General features: G+C 43.5%; 1 pseudogene; it reads right to left on the bottom strand.

The window, feature by feature from the left end:
* Positions 1–4,047: 4,047 nt before the first annotated feature.
* LOC131193533 (zinc finger protein 850-like) lies at positions 4,048–20,074 on the bottom strand (annotated as a pseudogene).
* Between the last annotated feature and the right edge of the window lie 2,270 nt (positions 20,075–22,344).

Here is a 22,344-nt window from a genome sequence, read left to right as displayed (position 1 = left end):
CAACTCTGGTACAAACCCTCCAGTGACGGAGCAGACACAACCTCTGGAGGGAAACCATTCCCAAAGCATCAACCTTCACTTGAAGGAGACTTTTAAAAACTTCCCACCAGCAGAAAATTGCAGCCACCAGTTTCACAGCCTGCAGCCCCAGTGAGCTTCCATTTGGGGAGGGAAGGAACCTGCAGCAGCAGCCGCTGACCTGCTTCAGCCCAGTTGCTTCTCTGCTTCCCGACCGTGGAGGAAACCGAACAGCCCTCAACTCACTTTCCCGTTTTTGTCTGGACCCGGGGAAGAGCACAAAAGCCCCTCGGCGCACCACCTTCCGCCCAAGAGTGATCCCGAAGTTCCCCTACGCTTTTCCTCTTCTCCCATCCTTTCTAGCAATATGGTACTCGATAGTTTTAACTCTTTTATTACCTATTATGCACTTTTCAGGCACAGATGTTGCCCACCTGATCATCAATCTCCAGATGGGAGGCAGAAAAAGACGTTTGTCCCGTCTCTACCTAAGGCGTTAACGCTTGGAACTCATTACCTGACTCCATAGTCTCTACTCAAAACCCCAAAATCTTCAACCAAAAACTGTCTACTATTGACCTCACCCCATTCCTAAGAGGACTATAAGGGGCGTGCGTAAGAGCACAAAACGTGCCTACCGTTCCTGTCCTATTGTTCTCTTCATTATAGTATTATATGCATACTTTTACTTATATATACTTTTTTCTCTCGTGATGGGTTATTGTTTATGTTGATGACTGTACATACTGTTGTGACCAAAAAAAAAAAAGATGTCTTCACCGATTGAATGCTATCAAATCGTTTTTCACTTCTAGCAACGGAGCCAAGTGAGAGAGTGAAATGCGAGGCTGCTTAGCTTACGAAGATTAGCTACGTGCTGAGCCCTAAAAGATCATGAAGGTTTTACAGCAGGGGTGTCCAAACTTGGCAACTTTAAGACGGCGCAGCGGTTCCCACGGAGCAGAAAACCTTGCAAGGAAAGGCGGAGAGTCGGCAGGGGGCGCATGTGGGGAAACCCCACCTTGTTCTCCTTCCCTCCCCCAAGGACTCCCTCCTCCCTTCCCGCACCTGGGGATTCCCCTCTCCTCCTCCCCCTCCCTCACTCGCAGCGTCCTTCCCCACCTGGCTCCCCTTGAGCGCCCCTCCCCGAGCGGGGATCTCCCCAGCACTCGGCGTAAGAGATGTCGGGAGCCCAGGAAGGGGGGCAAGGAGGGGTTGTAGATTGGTTCCCAGCCTCCTTTCCCCCACTTTTCTGCCTCCTCTCTAGGCGCAAAAGCTCTCTGCGTTTAACCCCTTTGCTGAAGCTGAAAAGGAGAAGGGGCGACTGGGGCGCCACCAATCAATGCCAAAGTCCTGCAGCCGGGCTTCGTTACTTAAGTTTCATCTCTGTAATTGTGAATTTGGTTCCTAATTAACTCTGCCTTGAAGCTCCCTTCGGTTTATAGCTTGGAGTGTCACAGAGACAAGCTTTGGGAAACGTTTCCTACCTTCAGGGTTTCTGTTGACAGCTTGCTGGTAATTAGAATAGAATAGAATAGAATAGAATTTTTTATTGGCCAAGTGTGATTGGACACACAAGGAATTTGTCTTGGTGCATATGCTCTCAGTGTACATAAAAGAAAATATATCTTCATCAAGGTACAACGGTTACAACACAAATGATGGTCATAGGGTACGATTTAACACTTAATGATACAACACTTAATGATAAGCATAGGGTACAAATAATTAGGAATTATTAAAATAATTAGGAACTCTACTGCTGCAAAACATGCCTTAGAAGTTGTGGGTGCTCCATCAGTGGAGGTTTTTAAGAGGAGATTGGAGAGCCAATTGTCTGACAGAATGGATGAACTCATTAAAAAGGGGTTGGGAGAACACAAAGTTGGCAGAGAAATGTAGAGCCCAGGCCGATAAGCACCAGTCTCTCCAACCACCTTTCCGAATAGGAGATAAGGTGTATTTGTCAACCAAATACCTAAGGTTGAGGTTACCTAGCAGGAAGTTTGGACCCAAATTCATAGGTCCCTTTCCTATAGTGAAGGTGATTAACCCGGTGACTGTCCAACTTAGCCTCCCTCGAATATTAGGGAAAGTGCACCCAGTGTTTCACAGTAGCTTATTGAAACCAGCAAGGGGATCTACCTTAAGGCCCTTACCAGCTGCTCTTTTGATAATCCAAGGAGAGACCCATTATGAAGTTAAGAAGATCCTTGATTCTAGACTGTACAGGGCTCATTTACAATAATTGGTCCACTGGAAGGGGTACCCGTTGTCTGAAGCCATGTGGGTGAAAAGTTGGGATGTGAATGCTGGTACTCTAGTCAAGCAATTCCATGATAAATTCCCCGAGAAACCTAAAGGTCCTCCTGGAGCGGGGTTAAGAGTGTGTGTACAGGGTGTTAACCCTATCTTTTGTATTTTGTCTGTTTTCTTTTCCAGGGTGTGTTTTCTTCTGTGGGGTGGGGTGGGGGGGTGGCACCTGTCAGCTTTGGAAGCCATACTAGGCCGAAGGCTTCCACACGCTGCCACTTTCTCCTGTGTGGGAAAGTAGGGGAGGGGTGGTGGTGCAAGGGACTATTAGACATAACAGCATTCTTCCTGCTGGTCAAGGTCAGGCTGAGGTCGCATCAGGAGAAGGAGTGGTCGGAGTGATGTCTCGAGGTGGGATGGTTGAAGATTGGAACATGTGATCGGGAGAGGAGTCAGGGGGTGGTTTTGGAGTTTTGTTTTACTGAGGGAAAACCCAGATCTCTCAGATTCGGATTTTCCCAGATGTGCCAGTTTACCTATCCTAGTAAAAGAACTTTGAAAGATGTGTGCTTCAGAGTTTTTACTTGGGGAGGGGATTTTCTGGAATACTGACATTGGCATTATGATGCTGCTGTCACCCAGCAGCCATCAAAGGAAAACAAGCAGGCCACATCCAAAAAAACGAGTTCCTAGCAGGAGTTGCTAATAAAACTGGAGATGCTGTGATCCAAACCACAATCCCTTTTCTCCTCAACTATTCCTATAGCTCTTCCCCATTGGGTTCATCTGCAAGGCAGAACAGCCTCTACATGTGAAATTTTACACATTTTTTTCACAGGGCTTTGGGCCCACTCCCAGCACACCTGTCACCCATCACACACTTACATTTTGAAGATCTCCTGGAAGCAGTCATCGTTTTTAGTACACCCACAATCCCTTAAGACAGTCTGTAGTGTTAAGGTAGCAAAACAGAGTACCGTATTTTTTGGAGTATAAGATACATCTTTTTCCCCCAAAAAAAGAGGGTGAAAATCTGGGTGTGTCTTATACTCCGAATGAAGCCTACCCAGCTTCTCAAATGGAGGTTTCAGAGGCAGAAAAAAGTTTTTTCTGAAACAGCGTTTCAGAGGCAGAAAAACAACAAAAAGAAGCAAGGCACAAAGCTTACAGCCAAGGAACCTGTTACTAAAATTCACCTCTGGGAATAGCTGATTGGGGGTATTCCGGGAGGCCAATCCACCTGCCAATCAGCTTTTTTCTCATTTTCCTCCCCAAAAACTAAGGTGCGTTTTATACTCCGAAAAATACAGTAGTTTCTCCCTCTCCTGAAGGTCAATGACCCAGAAACAGCCCTTATTTTGGCTCACACCCAGGTGCCAAATGGCAGCTGCTTCCACAAATCCACTGCATGGACCAGGGATGAGTTCCTGGCACAATGAAAATGACAGCTACTTCCACAACTCAGTCATGCCGCCCAGGGATGCATGTTTTGCCCTCTTTCCCCAAAATGAGGTTCAGTGATCTTCAAAAGATAAGGAAGAGGAGGCTGTGAGGCCTGCTGAGGTAGGAGTCAGGTCTAAGGACTACAGTGATTCAGTGGGAGTGGGAAAAAACCTGTGTAGACCTTGTGCAATAGGGAAAGGACTGAGGCGATCAAAGGGTTGAGATAAGGAGACCTTTGGAATGCAAGCCTGGGCCTGGGCGATGCCTCCAATCCTGTGTTCCACTTAATAACTCACACATTAATTGAACAGCTTTATCAGGGAGGGAAAGGAGTGGAGGTAGTTAAGCAAAGCAGTCTCGTTTAATTGATAGGCCACATAACATTTACATCTCAAAGACTACTTGTATGGTGGTTGGGAAAACCCGGCACTCAAAATCTGGAGGACACCAAGGTAGAAGATGGAAATTCTGACTGTGGGAATTCCATAATCAATACAAAAAAAGAAATATCATGAAAGTTCTGCAGATCACTAGAAACAGGTAATTAGCCTTTATCAAAGTTGTGAGTCCTCTGGTGTGTCACCAGGCGGGAATTATTACTGACATTTTTCCAACATTCTGTACACTCTTACGGTTTCTTTCCTGTGTGAGTCCTCTGGTGCTTTAAAAGGTTGGAATTCTGACTGAACCTTTTCCCACACTGGGGACACTCATACGGTTTCTCTCCTGTGTGAGTTCTCTGGTGTGTCACAAGATTGGAATTATGACTGAAACTTTTCCCACACTTGGGACACTCATACGGTTTGTCTCCTGTATGAATCCTCTGGTGTGTCACAAGGTGGGAATTCTGACTAAAACTTTTCCCACATTCTGGACATTCATACAGGTTTCCTCTTGTATGAATCCTCTGGTGTGCCACCAGCTGGGAATTCTTACTAAATGTTTTCCCACAATCGAGACACTCATACAGTTTGTCTCCTGTATGAATCCTCTGGTGTGTCAGAAGGTTGGAATTCTGACTGAACCTTTTCCCACATTCAGGACACTCATACGGTTTCTCTCCTGTGTGAGTCGCCTGGTGTGTCACAAGGTTGGAATTCTGACTGAAACTTTTCCCACAATCGGGACACTCATACGGTTTGTCTCCTGTGTGAGTCCTTTGGTGTGTCACCAGGTGGGAATTATAACTGAAACATTTTCCACACACTGGACACTCATACGTTTTGTCTCCTGTGTGAGTCCTCTGGTGTGTTATCAAATTATAAATATAACTGAAATTTTTCCCACACTCTGGACACTCATAGAGTTTCTCTCCTGGGTGAATCCTCTGGTGCTTTAAAAGGTTGGAATTCTGACTGAACCTTTTCCCACACTTGGGACACTCATATGGTTTCTCTCCTGTGTGAGTCACCTGGTGTGTCACAAGTTTGGAATTCTGACTGAACCTTTTCCCACAATCTGGACACTCATATGGTTTCTCTCCTGTGTGAGTTGCCTGGTGTGTCACAAGTTTGGAATTCTGACTGAAACTTTTCCCACAGTCTGGACATTCATACGGTTTGTCTCCTGTGTGAGTCCTCTGATGTGTCACCAGGTGGGAATTATAACTGAAACATTTCCCACACACTGGACACTCATACGGTTTGTCTCCTGTATGAGTCCTCTGGTGTGTCACCAGCTGGAAATTCTTACTGAAAGTTTTCCCACAATCTGGACACTCGTACGGTTTCTCTCCTGTGTGAGACCTCTGGTGTTTCACAAGGTTGAAATTCCGACTGAAACTTTTCCCACAATCTGGACATTCATACGGTTTTTCTCGTGTGTGAGTCCTCTGGTGTCTCACAAAGTTGGAATTATGACCGAAACATTTTCCACAATCTGAACACTCATACGGTTTGTCTCCTGTGTGAGTCCTCTGGTGTGTCAAAAGGTGGGAATTCTGACTGAAACATTTCCCACATTCTGGACATTCATATGGTTTTTCTCCTGTGTGAGTTCTCTGGTGTATCACCAGCTGGAAATTATGACTGAAACATTTTCCACATTCTGCACATTTATGCAGTTTGTCTCTTGTGTGAGTCCTCTGGTGTTGCACAAGAATGGACTTCTGACTGAAATTTTTCCCACACTTTCGACACTCATACCGTTTTTCTCCTGTGTGACTCCTCTGGTGTTTCACAAGGCCAAAATTCTGACGGAACCTTTTCCCACAATCTGAACACTCATACGGTTTTTCTCCTGTGTGAATCCTCTGGTGTGCCACGAGGCTGTAATTCTGACTGAAACATTTCCCACATTCTGGACATTCATACGGTTTTTCTCCTGTGTGAGTCCTCTGGTGTTTCACAAGGTGGGAATTCTGACTGAAACATTTCCCACATTCTGGACATTCATATGGTTTTTCCCCTGTGTGAGTCCTCTGGTGTGCCGCCAGGCTGGAATTCTGACTGAAACATTTCCCACATTCTGGACATTCATATGGTTTCTCTCCTGTGTGAGTTCTCTGGTGTGTCACCAGCTGGAAATTATGAATGAAACATTTTCCACATTCTGGACATTCATACGGTTTTTCTCCTGTGTGAGTTCTCTGGTGTGCCGCCAGGCTGGAATTCTGACTGAAAAATTTCCCACACTCTGGACATTCAAACAGCTTTCCTCTTATGTGAATCCTCTGATGTGCCACTAGCTGGGAATTCTTACTGAAACTTTTCCCATCATCTGAACACTCATATGGTTTTTCTCCTGTGTGAGTCCTCTGGTGTCCCACCAGGCTGGAATTCTGACTGAAACTTTTGTCAGTGAGGAGATGCAAAGGGTTTCTCTCTGGTGTAAGTCCTCTGGTGGCTAATGAGCTGGACATTTCCGATGAAACATTTCCCTCAAACTGGGCAATTACAATTTCTCCCTGGTGTGACTCCTCTGATGTTGCTATGCTTAGGTCCTTCTTTGAACCACAAGAGAGCTGTTCAGACTAAACCATTTCTCATATTTATAGCATTCCTATGCCTTTTCTACACTGTGGATCCTCTTGTGCGTAATCAGTTATGATTCACAATTGTACTTTTTCTACAATAGGCACAATAGGAGTTTTTCCAACACTGATATTCTTGAGGTCAAATATATGTGCGATCATTTGTTTACTGATGCTTTAATTCCAGCTACTGTCCTCCTCACAGGGCCAGGCCTGCATCACTGTCAGCCCTATGTGGCTATCCAATAGACCTTTTTCTCCCCGCTCACTTTCAGAGATACTCCTCTTTTTCTGAATGAAATATAAACTCCTTTCATCTTTCATGTAAAAAATTCTTGAGTTTCTCAGACTCAAAAATCTGAAATCTCCTCATAATTTTCTCTACTTTTTCTCTCATCTGCTGGAAAAGGAGAAGAATTTTGTGGTTTTCTGAAGGAAATGGAAAATATTTTGATTTCCGGCTGGCTTTATTTTCTTTTCCAATGTTGCTTGTTATTCTGAATTTTCCAGAGTGCTCTTACTGACATCTTCTCTGTCTATAAGATTCAAAGAAAAATGTAACTTTAATTCTTTATAAAATGGTAGCAGAAATGTGAATAAAAGAAAAAAGTATATATTACAATAAATAAGCAAACATGCCACAATCAAGAATAACCTCTTACATTAGTTATGATTCATTTGACACATTTGTATCCAAGTTCAAATATCCATTCAGTCATGAATTTCTCTTTTTCACTTTGGTGGTTCACAAATTCTTAGCAGTGCAAAGGTTTATCATCAAATATATCTGGAAATGCCAGGGATAGATTGTACAGTTTAGGGGTGGGTTCTAATTTTTTTCCTTACCGGTTCTGTGGGCGTGGCTTATTTTGTGGGTGTGGCTTGATGGTCATATGACTGGGTGGAGCTGGCCAACTCAACGTCACTCATGTCAAGGGGTGCCTCGTCTGGCCGCTCCCCTCCCAGCCATTCCTTGTCACACCCAGCCATAATGTATCTATACTTCTGTAAAAATGTTGTTCACCTTTTTTCAACTTTATTATCTACCTACTATACATGTATTTTCATGGACCACTGAAAGGAGGAAATGGCTCACATGCTTTGCCCAGGAGTGTGATAGGCAACAGGTTTTTAAGGGGCTGCCAGAAAGAAGGTGGGGGGGGGGCAATGTGTTTTCCAAAGCACCAGAAGGCGAAACAAGAAGCAATGGATGGAAACTGAGCAAAAAGAGAAGCAACCTAAAACTAAGGAGGAACTTCCTGACAGTGTGAACACTATAGGTGCAGAAATATTTCATATTTCAATATGCACAATTGCATATTGTTCAAAACAGCCATTAGTATTATGGCTCATGTTTGACAGCAAGCTTAAAAGTCAAAGATCACAAGAGTGCTTCTTTCTCTGCATACAAAACATCACATATCAGGAATAGCATATTAAAATGGACTTATGCAACCTGATGTACAAAATAAACACACACATTTTTATGCTCTGGACTATAGACATTGAATGCATGTAAATCCCGGAAACATATGTGATAGCCCTGGACAAAAGAAAGGCAGTTAGGGACAGTGTAAAATATTAACACATGATAAATAATGGAACAATTAAAAATAATAGCACAGTTCTCTCTCTCTGTCTCTTCCTTCCTCTTTCTCTCTTCTGTCCCTCCTTCCCTCTTTTTCTTTCTTTCTTTCTCTCTCTCACACACACACTCTCTCTCCCTTCCTTCCTTCCTCTCTTTCTTTCTCTCTTCTTTCCTTCTCTTTCTTTCTCTTTCTGTCTTTTTCCTTTTCTTTCTTCTCTCACTCTCTCACTTCCTCTCTTTTTTCTCTTCCTGTCTTTCTCTCCCTTCCATCCCTTTCTTTCTTTTTTCTTTTTTCTCTCTCTCTCTCCCCCTTCCTTCCTTCCTTCGTTCCTTCCTTTTTCTTTCTCTGTCTCTTTCTCGTCTATCTCCCTTCCTTCCTTCCTTCCTTGTCTCTTTCTCCCTTGCACTCTTTCTTTGTCTCTCTCTCTTCTCTCTCTCACACACACACGCTTCCTCTTTCTTTCTCTCTTTCTTTCTTTCTCTCTTTCTTTCTTCTCTCTCTCTCTCTCACACACACACACAAACACACACACACACACACTCCTCTGATCTGGGCACAAAGTATCTGTTGTTGCAGAAATTCTCATTTCTCTCTATAATACACCTGATACTAATCACTACCCTGTCTCTCAACTACGTAAAGCCTATGCATGCTTAGTTGGCAGTAAACCTACTCTCTTTCAATAGGATTTGCTCCTAATAGATACACATGATTGCAGGCAGGCAGCTGGCTCTGTTGTTTAATAGGCTGTAAGTAAAATTTCTACATTAACAAAATTTATACCTAAACAACAGAATATAGGAGCAAAAAATCATAGCACTAGTCTGAGCTATGCTTTTCCTCTTTAAATGGAATTACTACCCATTTTAACCAGACATTAAGACTCATTAGTCTGGAATACTACTCGCTCTGCTAATCGCAGCCAGCAGCTTGCAGGCAGCAAAAGAAACTGCCTCCTCCTGCCACCATGCATCGAGGAGGCCAAGCAGCAGCGGGAACAGAACAGGACGGGAGGCACAGGAAGTGGTTGCCAGCAATGCCCTCAGGTAAAGATGTTGTGGGCAGGGAGGCTCAAACCCTCCCTAGAATCCTCAGTTTACTCTTGAGCACCATTGGCCTTTCTCCCTGCCTCTCCCAGCCAATGTTGTTCATGAGTAAACTGTAGCTAGGATCTTCCATGTGCTTTCCTCGCAGGCCAGGCCAGCTGGGGGAAACGCATGGGCAGAGCTGCGGTTCCACGATCTCCTGTGCATTCCCCTCCCTCCCCACGGCCATCGGTCCACCACCTGCTGCTGGTATCACTCCTGCACCAGCTCTCCCTGCCCCATCCTCCTGTGCCCTAAGCCTGACCTTTGCCAGCAGCAGTGAGCAGAAGTACACAGTGAGATTCTGCAAGTAGTGGCTGGGCAGGGCGGGGCGGGGGGGAGGCAGGGTGAGCGAGCGGGGACTGGTTCGGGGACATGGCCAGACAGATGTCACTACCGGTTCAGGGAACCATGCCACATTTCCACTAACGGTTCTCCTGAAACGGTCCGAACAAGTAACAATTCACCTTTGGTAGAGTTGTAAATATATGCACACAAAGAGAAATACAAATACACAAACCTATAACTGTTATGTATGTGGAAAATCCATGTGTTTTTAGCCTGAAAATTATCCCAAAATGGTTACAGTCGAACCTTCTGAGCTAACTTTAAAGATGAGGGTTTTTACCCGATGAAATGATACCTAAACCCTCTGCAAAATTTCATCTACTAGTTTTGCCCATGGAAGTCCTCAGCTCCTCGTAAGGGCAGAATATATTTTCCACAACCACTCTGGTGACATCCTAATTCAAGTAGTGCTCACTTACTGACTGCAATTGGGACCGACATCTGTGTCAATAAGCAGCCCAATGGTTAAGCATGATGTCATATGGCAATGCCAATTTACATACCATGCTTGTTAGCTTTACAGAAAGGGAATGCTATAATAGCAAAAGTGGAAAGATACAGAGAAATTCTGTACCTTAGACAGAATTTGGAGAAAAACTGAAAATTGGAAAGGGAAGATGGTAATGGAATAACAAGAGGAAGCAGGACTGGATCGATAGAATACAAAGAAGAACTCTCCACAGGGCATTTTACTCCAACAACAGAAGCCTCTTTGGAGCTCAGCCAACCTGCCTCTTGTGCACACGAATCTCTCTTCCCCAAAATGCTCTGCAGGCAGTTCTTAGAGCTCCCAGGCCTGTTCTCTTGACCTAAAATTCATTTATCTTTCTAATTATTTCACAGAAGCCTCTTGATCTCTTTGCAAAGCTGTTTGTAAAAAACAGCAGAGAGCTTTTTTTTTCAGAATAGATTCTACAATCTATAAAAGAACTAAATTTTAAATTGAAAATCTGAGACACGAATGAGAAAAAATGAATTTTAACAGGTGTAAAATCAGGCTGCAGGATAACAAAACTGACAGAAGTGAAAGGGGTCTGAATACTCTCTGAATGCACTGAATGTGTTCTCCTATTGACACAGAAATACACTCCTAAGAATTTACTCATGTAAACAATTGTGTGTGTTTCAGTCTGCAAAAAGACTCAGAAGTGGATTCGCTCAAATCTTTTAATCTATTTTTTGAAAAGTGGGGACACTGAGAGATGAAATGGGGAACAAATCCAATGCAAACGTCCCTTTTGCCCACGAAACTCCTCGCTTGCCAGGAAAACCAGATTATCAAATAAAACCACAAGGATCCAAGGGTTACGTGGAGGGTGAAGGAGGTGGAGTTTTTTTTTTAAAGAAATATGAAATATATACATCAAGATTTCTTTAAATCTCCCAAATCTGCCAGCAGAAAATCACAGGCGGCAACTTTAAATCCTGCAGCAAAAGGATAAAAACATTTGGGGAGAGAAAGAAGATGCAGCAGCCGCCCTCCAGAAGTTTCAGTCTTGCTCTGCTTCCAGGCCGTGGAGGAAAGGAAAAGGCCCGACTTGCTCCCGGCTTCTCCTCCGACCTTCCCTCCACTCACCTCCCAGGAGCCGCTTCCACCCTCCAAGCAGCACAGGAGGTTCGGCCGACGCCATCCTCCTCCCGTGGGTGAGCCGGAAGAGGAACCTCCTCTCTCATCCTCCTCTCTAGCAATCTAGTACTCTATCGTTCCAATTTGTTCCAGCTCGGCCTCTCTTTTTCCGGTGTAACGTCAATAGTAGCGATGCCACTGCTGTACTCTCATTCTCTGCTTTCTAGGCGCGCGTGTTGCTTCTTTGTAGAGCGCCATCTAGCGACATAAGGTTGAAAATCACCCTCGTCCTATCTCTACCCTGAAGCGTTTGCAAGAGGCTTTCGTGGATTCCGTGGTTCCTTCGGTGCCATCGAGTCGTATTCGACTCCCACCGAGCCCAGGAATAGCTTTCGTCCCTGACAGTCTATCCGATACTTTTTCTTTCAGGCCTGCCAAGAGGGCACACTTGTTTTCCCTCTTGCTCCCACGAAAGCAAAGGAGGGGAATGACGTATAATAAGCAACCTGAAAGTGCGCCTCCCTTGGGGGCTGCTGAAGATTGTTCCAGCCAGTTTTACATCTGGGGGCATGCAAGATAAACCTTGGAAACCTGCCTTAGCAAATGATTGAAGCTGTAACAGTCAAGCTGTTGAATGGAAGGCTCTAGCCCTAGTCTGTCCTTTGGGGCCTGTTAGGGATTCAGATTATCAGAGTTGGAAGGGACCCTGTAGGTCATGTAGTCCAACCCCCCTCCCCAAGCAGGAGACCCTACACCATTTTTGACAAATGGCAGTCAAATCTCATTTGAAAGTCTCAAGTGATGGAGCTCCCAAAGCTGTTCCATTAGTTGATTGTTCTCACTGTTAGAAAATCCCTTCTCATTTCTATCTCTCATTTGAATCTCTCCTTCCTTGTCTGGCCTTCTGGTACTTTGGAAAATAATTTGACCCCCTTTTTTTGTGTGGCAGCCATTCAAATCTTGGAACACTGCTATCATGTTTACCCCCATAGTTTTTCTTTTCACTAGACATATCCAGTTCCTGTAATCATCTTTTGTGTTTTAGCCTCCAGTCCACAAATATGTTCGTTGCTCTTTCATTTCATCTCTGTTAGTAATTAAGTCCAGTATACCTGACCCTCTAATTCCATCCTCTACCTTTTGGATGGGAAAGTTGTCAGGTGAATCAAGCACCTTTAAAAAGAAACTTAAGAAGAAAAAATATTTTTTCCAGAACAGTAAAAGATCATCTGCATGAGAGGGGGGGTTGGAGTAGATCTCCAAGATCCCTTTCAACTGGATCCCTTTCCCTTTCATCCATTCTGGTATGGATCATCAGTTTCCTTGACAACAATATCATACTGATCTTCCACTGTCTCTTCAGAGATTTTTGGTGTTGGTTTTTTTACTTTAGCACTTGTTCATTGATCAAACTTCAGCAGTTCCTGTGGTTAGAAAGGTGCTGGAAAAGGCGTTGCATCAATTTGGGTACTTCCAACATTTATGATAGTTGCAGCATCCCACACTCACGATCCCGTTTGTGAACTTCCCAGCTGGTTTCTGACAAGCAAAATCAGTGGAGATGCGGGCAGGAAGTTTTGCAATTGGACAATCTATCTCCAGCACTTCCAGATATATTTCATAATAAACCCTTGCAGTGGTAAGAATTTGTGTTTTGTCACTGATATTTTATTAATTCATCAAAATATAAGACACAGAAGTCAAAGAAAATTGAAAATAAGGGTAAAATAAGGGAAGAAAAGGAGAAGATAGAAACGTGTAGGGTAATGGAGAAAAGAATACAAACAGTTGACTTCAAACTGCCTTTGGTGCAGTAGAATGGCAACATAAATCCTCAACATTTTACTTTTATATGATAATATATACTAGTCATTTCTATATAAACAAACTTATCTAATGAAAGGAACCCAAAATCAAAGTTTCATTTTTTTCTACTTCACACACAAAGTCCAAAAGCAGTTTCCATGTAGAAACAAAATTAATTGTGTTCTTTTCTTTAATCAAAGCAGTTGCTTTAGCCATCTCTGCTAACTCCATCAGGTTTTGAAACCATTTCTCCACTATGGGAATGAAAATATTCTTCCATTTTTTTGCATAAAATATCCTTGCCATCATATGTATCCTCAAAGTTCCAATTTTTTTCAAGTTCTTTAAACGTAAAGGAAAACTGTCTGTTTTATCTTTATAGTCACTTTAAGAGTCTTCTATAGTAAGATGTGAGTCCTTCGGGAGAAGGATGGTATAAAAATCTAATAAATAATAATAAATAATAATAATAATGTGTAACTTATTCCAATGTTTCTTTGCTTTGTCACATGTCCACCATAAATTCTAAAAAGCTCTTCTTTAGATTTCCAAGATTCATTTGAGGTGGCTTTATACATTCTGGATAATTTCTCCAGTGTTAGACACCAACAGTACATTATCTTATAAAGGTTTTCTTTTAAACTGTGAAGGTAAAGGTTCCCCTTGCACATATCTGCTAGTCATTCCTGTCTCTTAGGATGCGGTGCTCATCTCTGTTTCAAAGCCGAAGAGCCAGCGCTGTTCAAAGACGTCTCCATGGTCATGTGGTCAGCATGACTCAACGCCAAAGGCGCATGGAACGCTGTTACCTTCCCACCAAGGGTGGCCGCTATTTTTCTACTTGCATTTTTTACATGCTTTCGAACTGCTTGGTTAGCAGAAGCTAAGACAAGTAACGGGAGCTCACCCCGTTACGCGCGATTCGAACCGCTGAACTGCCGACCTTTTGATCAACAAGCTCAGCATCTTAGCCATTGAGCCACCGTGTCCTTTTAAACTATGTTTTAATGTAAATTTTAGAACTCTTCTCTATGTATTCTCCCATTATTCAAGCATTATATTACATCCAAACTTCTTTGCCCACTAACTCATACAATGCTTTATATACTCATTCTCCAAGTTCAATTTCAATTACAGTTATAAACCTTAGCAATAATACGTTGAACACGACAAGACACTTTGGAATGAATACCCTCAAATTGTGGAGTATGCATGGATTTCCAGAAAAAGGTCCTTCAACCCATCATCATACAATTTTATTAGTAAACTTATTGACTGCACATCTCAAGAGTTTGGAGCAACTCTGAGCATCTTGACATGCCCTATTTTTCATAACAACAATGACAATACACATTTTTCCTTGTTGAAAGCTATTGAGAGTTCTTACATAACACATTTTTAAAAATAAAACATTTTCCAGTGTACAAGTTTTTCTCAAATCACCACCACCAAGGGGGATGCTACAAATACATCGGCATTATGATGCTGCTGTCACCCAGCAGCCATCAAAGGAAAACAAGCAGGCCACATCCAAAAAGATGGGTTCCTAGCAGGAGTTGCTAATAAACCTGGAGATGCTGTGATCCAAACCACAATCCCTTTTCTCCTCAACTATTCCTATAGCTCTTCCCCATCGGGTTCATCTGCAAGGCAGAACAGCCTCTACATGTGAAATTTTACACTGCTTTTTTTCACGGGCCTTTGGGCCCACTCCCAGCACACCCGTCACCCATCGCACACTTACATTTTGAAGATCTCCTAGAAGCATTCATCATTTTCGGTGCACCCACAATCCCTTAAGACAGTCTGCAATGTTAAGGTAGCAAAACAGAGTAGTTTCTCTTTCTCCAGAAGGTCAATGACCCAGAAAAAGCCCTTATTTTGGCCCACACCTAGGTGCCAAATGGCAGCTGCTTCCACAAATCCACTGCATGGACCAGGGATGAGTTCCAGGCACAATGAAAATGATGGCTACTTCCACAACACAGTTATGCCGCCCAGGGATGCGTGTCTTGCCCTCTTTCCCCAAAATGAGGTTCAGTGATCTTCAAAGGATAAGGAAGAGGAGGCTGTGAGGCCTGCTGGGGTGGGAGTCAGGTCTAAGGACTGCAGTGATTCAGTGGGAGTGGGGAAAAGCCTGTGTGGACCCTGTGGAATAGGGAAAGGACTGAGGCGATCAAAGGGTTGAGGTAGAGGAGGACTTTGGAATGCAAGCCTGGGCCTGGGCTATGCCTCCAACCCTGAGGTAGCCAGTGATCCGCTTAATAACTCACACATTAATTGAACAGCTTTATCAGGGAGAGAAAGGAGTGGGGGTAGTTAAGCAAAGCAGTCTTGTTTAATTTGATAGGCCACATAACATTTACATCTCAAGGACTACTTGTATCGTGGTTGGAAAACCAGGCACTCAAAATCTGGAGGACACCAAGATAGAAGATGGAAATCCAGATTGTGGGAATTCCATAATCAATGCAAAAAAAAATATCATGAAAGTTCTGCTGACCACCAGAAACAGGTAATTAGCCTTTATCAAGGCTGTGAGTCCTCTGGTGTGTCACCAGGCGGAAATTATTACTGAAACTTTTCCCACACTCTGGACACTCATACGGTTTCTCTCCTGTGTGAGTCCTCTGGTGTGTCACAAGGTTGGAATTATGACCGAAACTCTTCCCACAATCTGCACATTCATACGGTTTCTCTCCTGTATGAGTCCTCTGGTGTGTCACAAGGTTGAAATTATGACTGAAACTTTTCCCACAATCTTGACACTCATACGGTTTGTCTCCTGTATGAGTACTCTGGTGTGTCACCAGGTGGGAATTATGACTGAAACATTTTCCACACACTGGACACTCATATGGTTTGTCTCCTGTGTGAGTTCTCTGGTGTGTTATCAGACTGTAAATGTAACTGAAACTTTTCCCACACTCTGGACACTCATGCAGTTTCTCTCCTGTGTGAATCCTCTGGTGTTTCACAAGGTTGGAATTCTGACTGAACCTTTTCCCACACTCAGGACACTCATACGGTTTCTCTCCTGTGTGAGTCACCTGGTGTGTCACAAGATGGGAATTCTGACTGAAACTTTTCCCACAATTTGGACACTCATACGGTTTGTCTCCTGTATGAGTCCTCTGGTGTTTCACAAGGTTGGAATTATGACTGAAACATTTCCCACATTCTGGACATTCATATGGGTTTCCTTTTGTGTGAATCCTCTGGTGTGCCACGAGCTGGGAATTCTTACTGAACTTTTTCCTACAATCGGGACACTCATAAGGTTTGTCTCCTGTGTGAGTCCTCTGGTGTGTCACCAGGTGGGAATTATGACTGAAACATTTCCCACACTTGGGACACTCATACCGTTTGTCTCCTCTGTGAGTCCTCTGGTGTGTTTTCAGATTGTAAATATAACTGAAACATTTCTCACATTCTGGACATTCATACGGTTTTTCTCCTGTATGAGTTCTCTGATGTCGCACAAGGTTGGAATGTTGACTGAAACATTTTCCACAAACTGGACATTCATACGGTTTGTCTCCTGTGTGAGTCCTCTTATGTGCTTTCAGACTGTTAATATAACGGAAACATTTCTCACATTCTGGACATTCATATGGTTTTTCTCCTGTGTGTGTCCTGTTGTGTGTCATGAGGCTGGAAATCCGACTGAAACTTTTCCCACACTCTGGACAGTCATACGGTTTCTCTCCTGTGTGAGTCCTCTGGTGTGTCACCAGCTGGGAATTCTTACTGAAAGTTTTCCCACACTTTGGACACTCATACGGTTTCTCTCCTGTGTGAGACCTCTGATGTTTCATAAGGTTGAAATTCTGACTGAACCTTTTCCCACAGTCAGAACATTCATATGGTTTTTCTCGTGTGTGAGTCCTCTGGTGTCTCACAAGGTTGGAATTATGACTGAAACATTTTCCACAATCTGAACACTCATACGGTTTTTCTCCTGTGTGAGTCCTCTGGTGTGTCACAAGGTGGGAATTCTGACTGAAACATTTCCCACATTCTGGACATTCATATGGGTTTCCTTTTGTGTGAATCCTCTGGTGTGCCACGAGCTGGGAATTCTTACTGAACTTTTTCCTACAATCGGGACACTCATAAGGTTTGTCTCCTGTGTGAGTCCTCTGGTGTGTCACCAGGTGGGAATTATGACTGAAACATTTCCCACACTTGGGACACTCATACCGTTTGTCTCCTCTATGAGTCCTCTGGTGTGTTTTCAGATTGTAAATATAACTGAAACATTTCTCACATTCTGGACATTCATACGGTTTTTCTCCTGTATGAGTTCTCTGATGTCGCACAAGGTTGGAATGTTGACTGAAACATTTTCCACAAACTGGACATTCATACGGTTTGTCTCCTGTGTGAGTCCTCTTATGTGCTTTCAGACTGTTAATATAACGGAAACATTTCTCACATTCTGGACATTCATACGGTTTTTCTCCTGTGTGTGTCCTGTTGTGTGTCATGAGGCTGGAAATCCGACTGAAACTTTTCCCACACTCTGGACAGTCATACGGTTTCTCTCCTGTGTGAGTCCTCTGGTGTGTCACCAGCTGGGAATTCTTACTGAAAGTTTTCCCACACTTTGGACACTCATACGGTTTCTCTCCTGTGTGAGACCTCTGATGTTTTATAAGGTTGAAATTCTGACTGAACCTTTTCCCACAGTCAGGACATTCATATGGTTTTTCTCGTGTGTGAGTCCTCTGGTGTCTCACAAGGTTGGAATTATGACTGAAACATTTTCCACAATCTGAACACTCATACGGTTTTTCTCCTGTGTGAGTCCTCTGGTGTGTCACAAGGTGGGAATTCTGACTGAAACGTTTCCTACATTCTGGACATTCATACGGTTTTTCTCCTGTTTGAGTCCTCTGGTGTCCCACCAGGCTGGAATTCTGACTGAAACTTTTGTCAGTGAGGAGATGCAAAGGGCTTCTCTCTGGTATAAGTCCTCTGGTGGCTAATGAGCTGGACATTTCCAATGAAACTTTTCCCTCAAACTGGGCACTTACAGTTTCTCACTGGTGTAAGTCCTTGATGGTGCTATGCTTGGGTCCTTTGTTGAACCACAAGAGAGCTGTTCAGACTAAACCATTTCTCACATTTATAGCATTGCTATGCCTTTCTACACTGTGGATCCTCTTGTGCGAAATCAGTTGTGATTCACAATCTGTATTTTTCCCACAATAGGCACAATAGGAGTTTTTCCAACACTGATATTCTTGAGGTCAAATATATGTGTGATCATTTGTTTACTGATGCTTTAATTCCAGCTGTTGTCTTCCTCACAGGGCCAGGCCTGCATCACTGTCAGCCCTATGTGGCTATCCAATAGACCTTTTTCTCCCCGCTCACTCCTTTTTTTCTGAATGAAATATAAACTCCTTTCATCTTTCATGTAACACATTCTTGAGTTTCTCAGACTCAAAAATCTGAAATCTCCTCTTAATTTTCTCTACTTTTTCTCTCAACTGCTGGAAAAGAAGAATTTTGTGGTTTTCTGAAGGAAATGGAAAATATTTAGATTTCCGGCTGGCTTTACTTTCTTTTCCAATGTTGCTTGTTATTCTGAATTTTCCAAAGCGTCTTATTGACGTCTTCTCTATCTATAAGATTCAAAGAAAAATGTAACTTTAATTGTTTATAAAATGGTTGCAGAATGTGTGAAAAAAAGAAAAAAGAATACATTAGAATAAACAAGCAAACATGCCACAATCAAGAATAACCTCTTACATTAGTTATGATTCATTTGACACATTTGTATCCAAGTTCAAATATCCATTCAGTCATGAATTTCTCTTTTTCACTTTGGTGGTTCACAAATTCTTAGCAGTGCAAAGGCTTATCATCAAATATATCTGGAAATGCCAGGGATAGATTGTACAGTTTAGGGGTGGGTTCTAATTTCCCCCCCTACTGGTTCTGTGGGCGTGGCTTATTTTGTGGGTGTGGCTTGATGGTCATATGACTGGGTGGAGGTGGCCAACTCAACGTCACTCATGTCAAGGGGTGCCTCGTCTGGCCCCTTTCCTCCCAGCCATTCCTTGTCACACCCAGCCATAATGTATCTATAGTTCTGTAAAAATGTTGTTCACCTTTTTTCAACTTTATTATCTACCTACTATACCATGTATTTTCATGGACCACTGAAAGGAGGAAATGGCTCACATGCTTTGCCCAGGAGTGTGATAGGCAACAGGCTTTTAAGGGGCTGCCAGAAAGAAGGGGGGGGGCAATGTGTTTTCCAAAGCACCAGAAGGCGAAACAAGAAGCAATGGATGGAAACTGAACAAAGAGACAAGCAACCTAAAACTAAGGAGGAACTTCCTGACAGTGTGAACAGTATAGGTGCAGAAATATTTCATATTTCAATATGCACAATTGCATATTGTTCAAAACAGCCATTAGTATTATGGCTCATGTTTGACAGCAAGCTTAAAAGTCAAAGATCACAAGAGTGCTTCTTTCTCTACATACAAAACATCACATATCAGGAATAGCATATTAAAATGGACTTATGCAACCTGATGTACAAAATAAACACACACATATTTATGCTCTGGACTATAGACATTGAATGCATGTAAATCCCTGAAAAATATGTGATAGCCCTGGACAAAAGAAAGGCAGTAAAATCACTTTAGGTGTAGGGACAGTGTAAAATATTAACACATGATAAATAATGGAACAATTAAAAATAATAGCAGAGGTTTTTTTCTCTCTCTCTCCCTTCCTTCCTCTCTTGTCTCTCCTTCCCTCTTTCTTTCTTGTCTCTCTCTCACACACACGCACACACTCTCTCCCTTCCTTCCCTTTCTTTCTTTTTATCTTTTTCTTTCTTCTCTCTCCCTTCCTTCCTTTCTTTTTCTTTCTCTGTCTCTTTCTCGTCTCGTGTCCCTTTCGCTGCTTCCAGACCGTCCACGTCCTCCCGAAACCCAAAAGGCCCGACTTCCTCCCGGCTTCTCCTCCGACCTTCCCTCCACTCGCCTCCCAGGAGCCGCTTCCACCCTCCAAGCAGCACAAGACGGTCCGCCGAAGCCATCCTCCTCCCGTGGGTGAGCCGGAAGAGGAACCTCCTCTCTCATCCTCCTCTCTAGCAATCTAATACTCTATCGTTCCAATTTGTTCCAGCTCGGCCTCTCTCCTTCCGGTGTAACGTCAATAGTAGCGATGCGTAGACTCTCATTCTCTGCTTTCTAGCCCGCCAGTGTTGCTTCTTTGTAGAGCGCCATCTAGCGACATAAGGTTGAAAATCACCCTCGTCCTATCTACCCTGAAGCGTTTGCAAGAGGCTTTCGTAGATTCCGTGGTTCCTTCGGTGCCATCGAGTCGTATTCGACTCCCACCGAGCCCAGGAATAGTTTTCGTCCCTGACAGTCTATCCGATACCTTTTCTTTCAGGTCTGCCAAGAGGGCACACTCGTTTTCCCTCTTGCTCCCACGAAAGCAAAGGAGGGGAATGACGTATAATAAGCAACCTGAAAGTGCACCTCCCTTGGGGGCTGCTGAAGATTGTTCCAGCCAGTTTTACATCTGGGGGCATGCAAGATAAGCCTTGGAAACCTGCCTTAGCAAATGATTGAAGCTGTAACAGTCAAGCTGTTGAATGGTAGGCTCTAACCCTAGTCTGTCCTTTGGGGCCTGGTAGGGATTCAGATTATCAGAGTTGGAAGGGACCTTGTAGGTCATCTAGTCCAATCCCCGCCCCGCCCCCCAGCAGGAGACCCAACACCATTTCTGACAAATGGCAGCCTAATCTCATTTGAAAGTCTCAAGTGATGGAGCTCCCACAACTTCCAAAGGCAAAGCTGTTCCATTGGTTGATTATTCTCACTGTCAGAAAGTTCCTCATTTCTATCTCTCATTTGAATCTCTCCTTCAGTTTCCATCCATTATTCAGGTGCTTTGGAAAATAGCTTGACCCCCTCCTCTCTGTGGCAGCCCCTCAAATATTGGAAGACTGCCATCATGTTTCCCCTGGTCTTCATTACACTAGCCATGCCCAGTTCCTGTAACTGTTCTTCATGTTTTAGTCTCCAGTCCCCTAATCATCCTGGTTGCTCTCTCAACATCTTTATTATAGTGTGGTGACCAAAATTGGATGAAGTACTCTAGATCTAGTCTTACTAGGGCTTTATACACTGGTATTAGTACCTCACTTGATGTTGATTGTATCCCTCTGTTAAATCTTAATTCAATTTGGATTGTGTTGGCTTTTTTGCCTGCCGCTGCACATTGCTGGCTCGTATCCCTCTCACAGTCACTGCTATGAAGTCTGGTTTCCCCCACTATATATGTGTGCTTTTGGTTTTTCTTACCTAAGTGTAGGACTTTGCTTTTCTCCAAAGTGGAATGGCTCCTTTACAAAGAAATCCAAAAGGCCCATCTAAATAAGCCTTTTGCTTGTTTATTCCCTTCACAATTAGGCACTTTCCAGAAGGAATGGCCTATCTGTACTTTTCAGCATTCATGATCCCATCAATATCGCCAACACCACTGGCATAAATGCAGCCCCAAACAAGGACAGACGCTCCACCATGTTCCCTTGAAGGCGACAAACACTCATTTCTCCATTTCTCTCCAACTCTTCTCAACTAGGATTGGATCCAAAAATTCCAAACTTGGGTTCATCATTCTTTTCCCACTGATCCTGTCCAATTTTTGTGAGCCTCAGCATCTCTTAGCCTTTTCACTGTGTCCACCTTCTGCAAGCGTGGCTCCTTGGCTGCTACCCATCCACAAAGACCACTTTTTCCTCTCGTTATTTTTCCTTTAAAGGCATGTTTTCCAGCAGCAGAGTTCCTAAATTAGGAGCAAGCTGTCAACAGAAACCCTGAGGGCAGGGAGCTTCTCTCAAAGTTTGTCTCTGTGACACTCCAAGCTGTAAACAGAAGGGAGCTTCAAGGCAGAGTCAATTAGGAACCAAATAGAGCAGGGGTCTCCAACCTTGGTCCCTTTAAGACTTGTAGACTTCAACTCCCAGAGTCCCTCAGCCAGCAAAGCAAAGCTGGCTGAGGAACTCTGGGAGTTGAAGTCCACAAGTCTTAAAGGGACCAAGGTTGGAGACCCCTGAAATAGAGAAGCCAATAAGATACAGAGATGAAAATAAGTAGCAAAGCCCGGCTGGAGGACTTTGGCATTGGTTGGTGGCGCCCCAGTCGTCCCTTCCCCTTATTTGCTTCAGCGAAAGGGTTAAACGCAGAGAGTTTTTGCGCCTAGAGAGGAGGCAGGAAAGGG

The sequence above is a fragment of the Ahaetulla prasina genome, chromosome 2 (assembly GCF_028640845.1).
Source record: "Ahaetulla prasina isolate Xishuangbanna chromosome 2, ASM2864084v1, whole genome shotgun sequence".
Taxonomy (NCBI): Eukaryota; Metazoa; Chordata; class Lepidosauria; order Squamata; family Colubridae; genus Ahaetulla; species Ahaetulla prasina.
The sequence above is the reverse complement of the archived record's forward strand: the minus strand, read 5'-3'. Positions and strand labels throughout refer to the sequence as shown.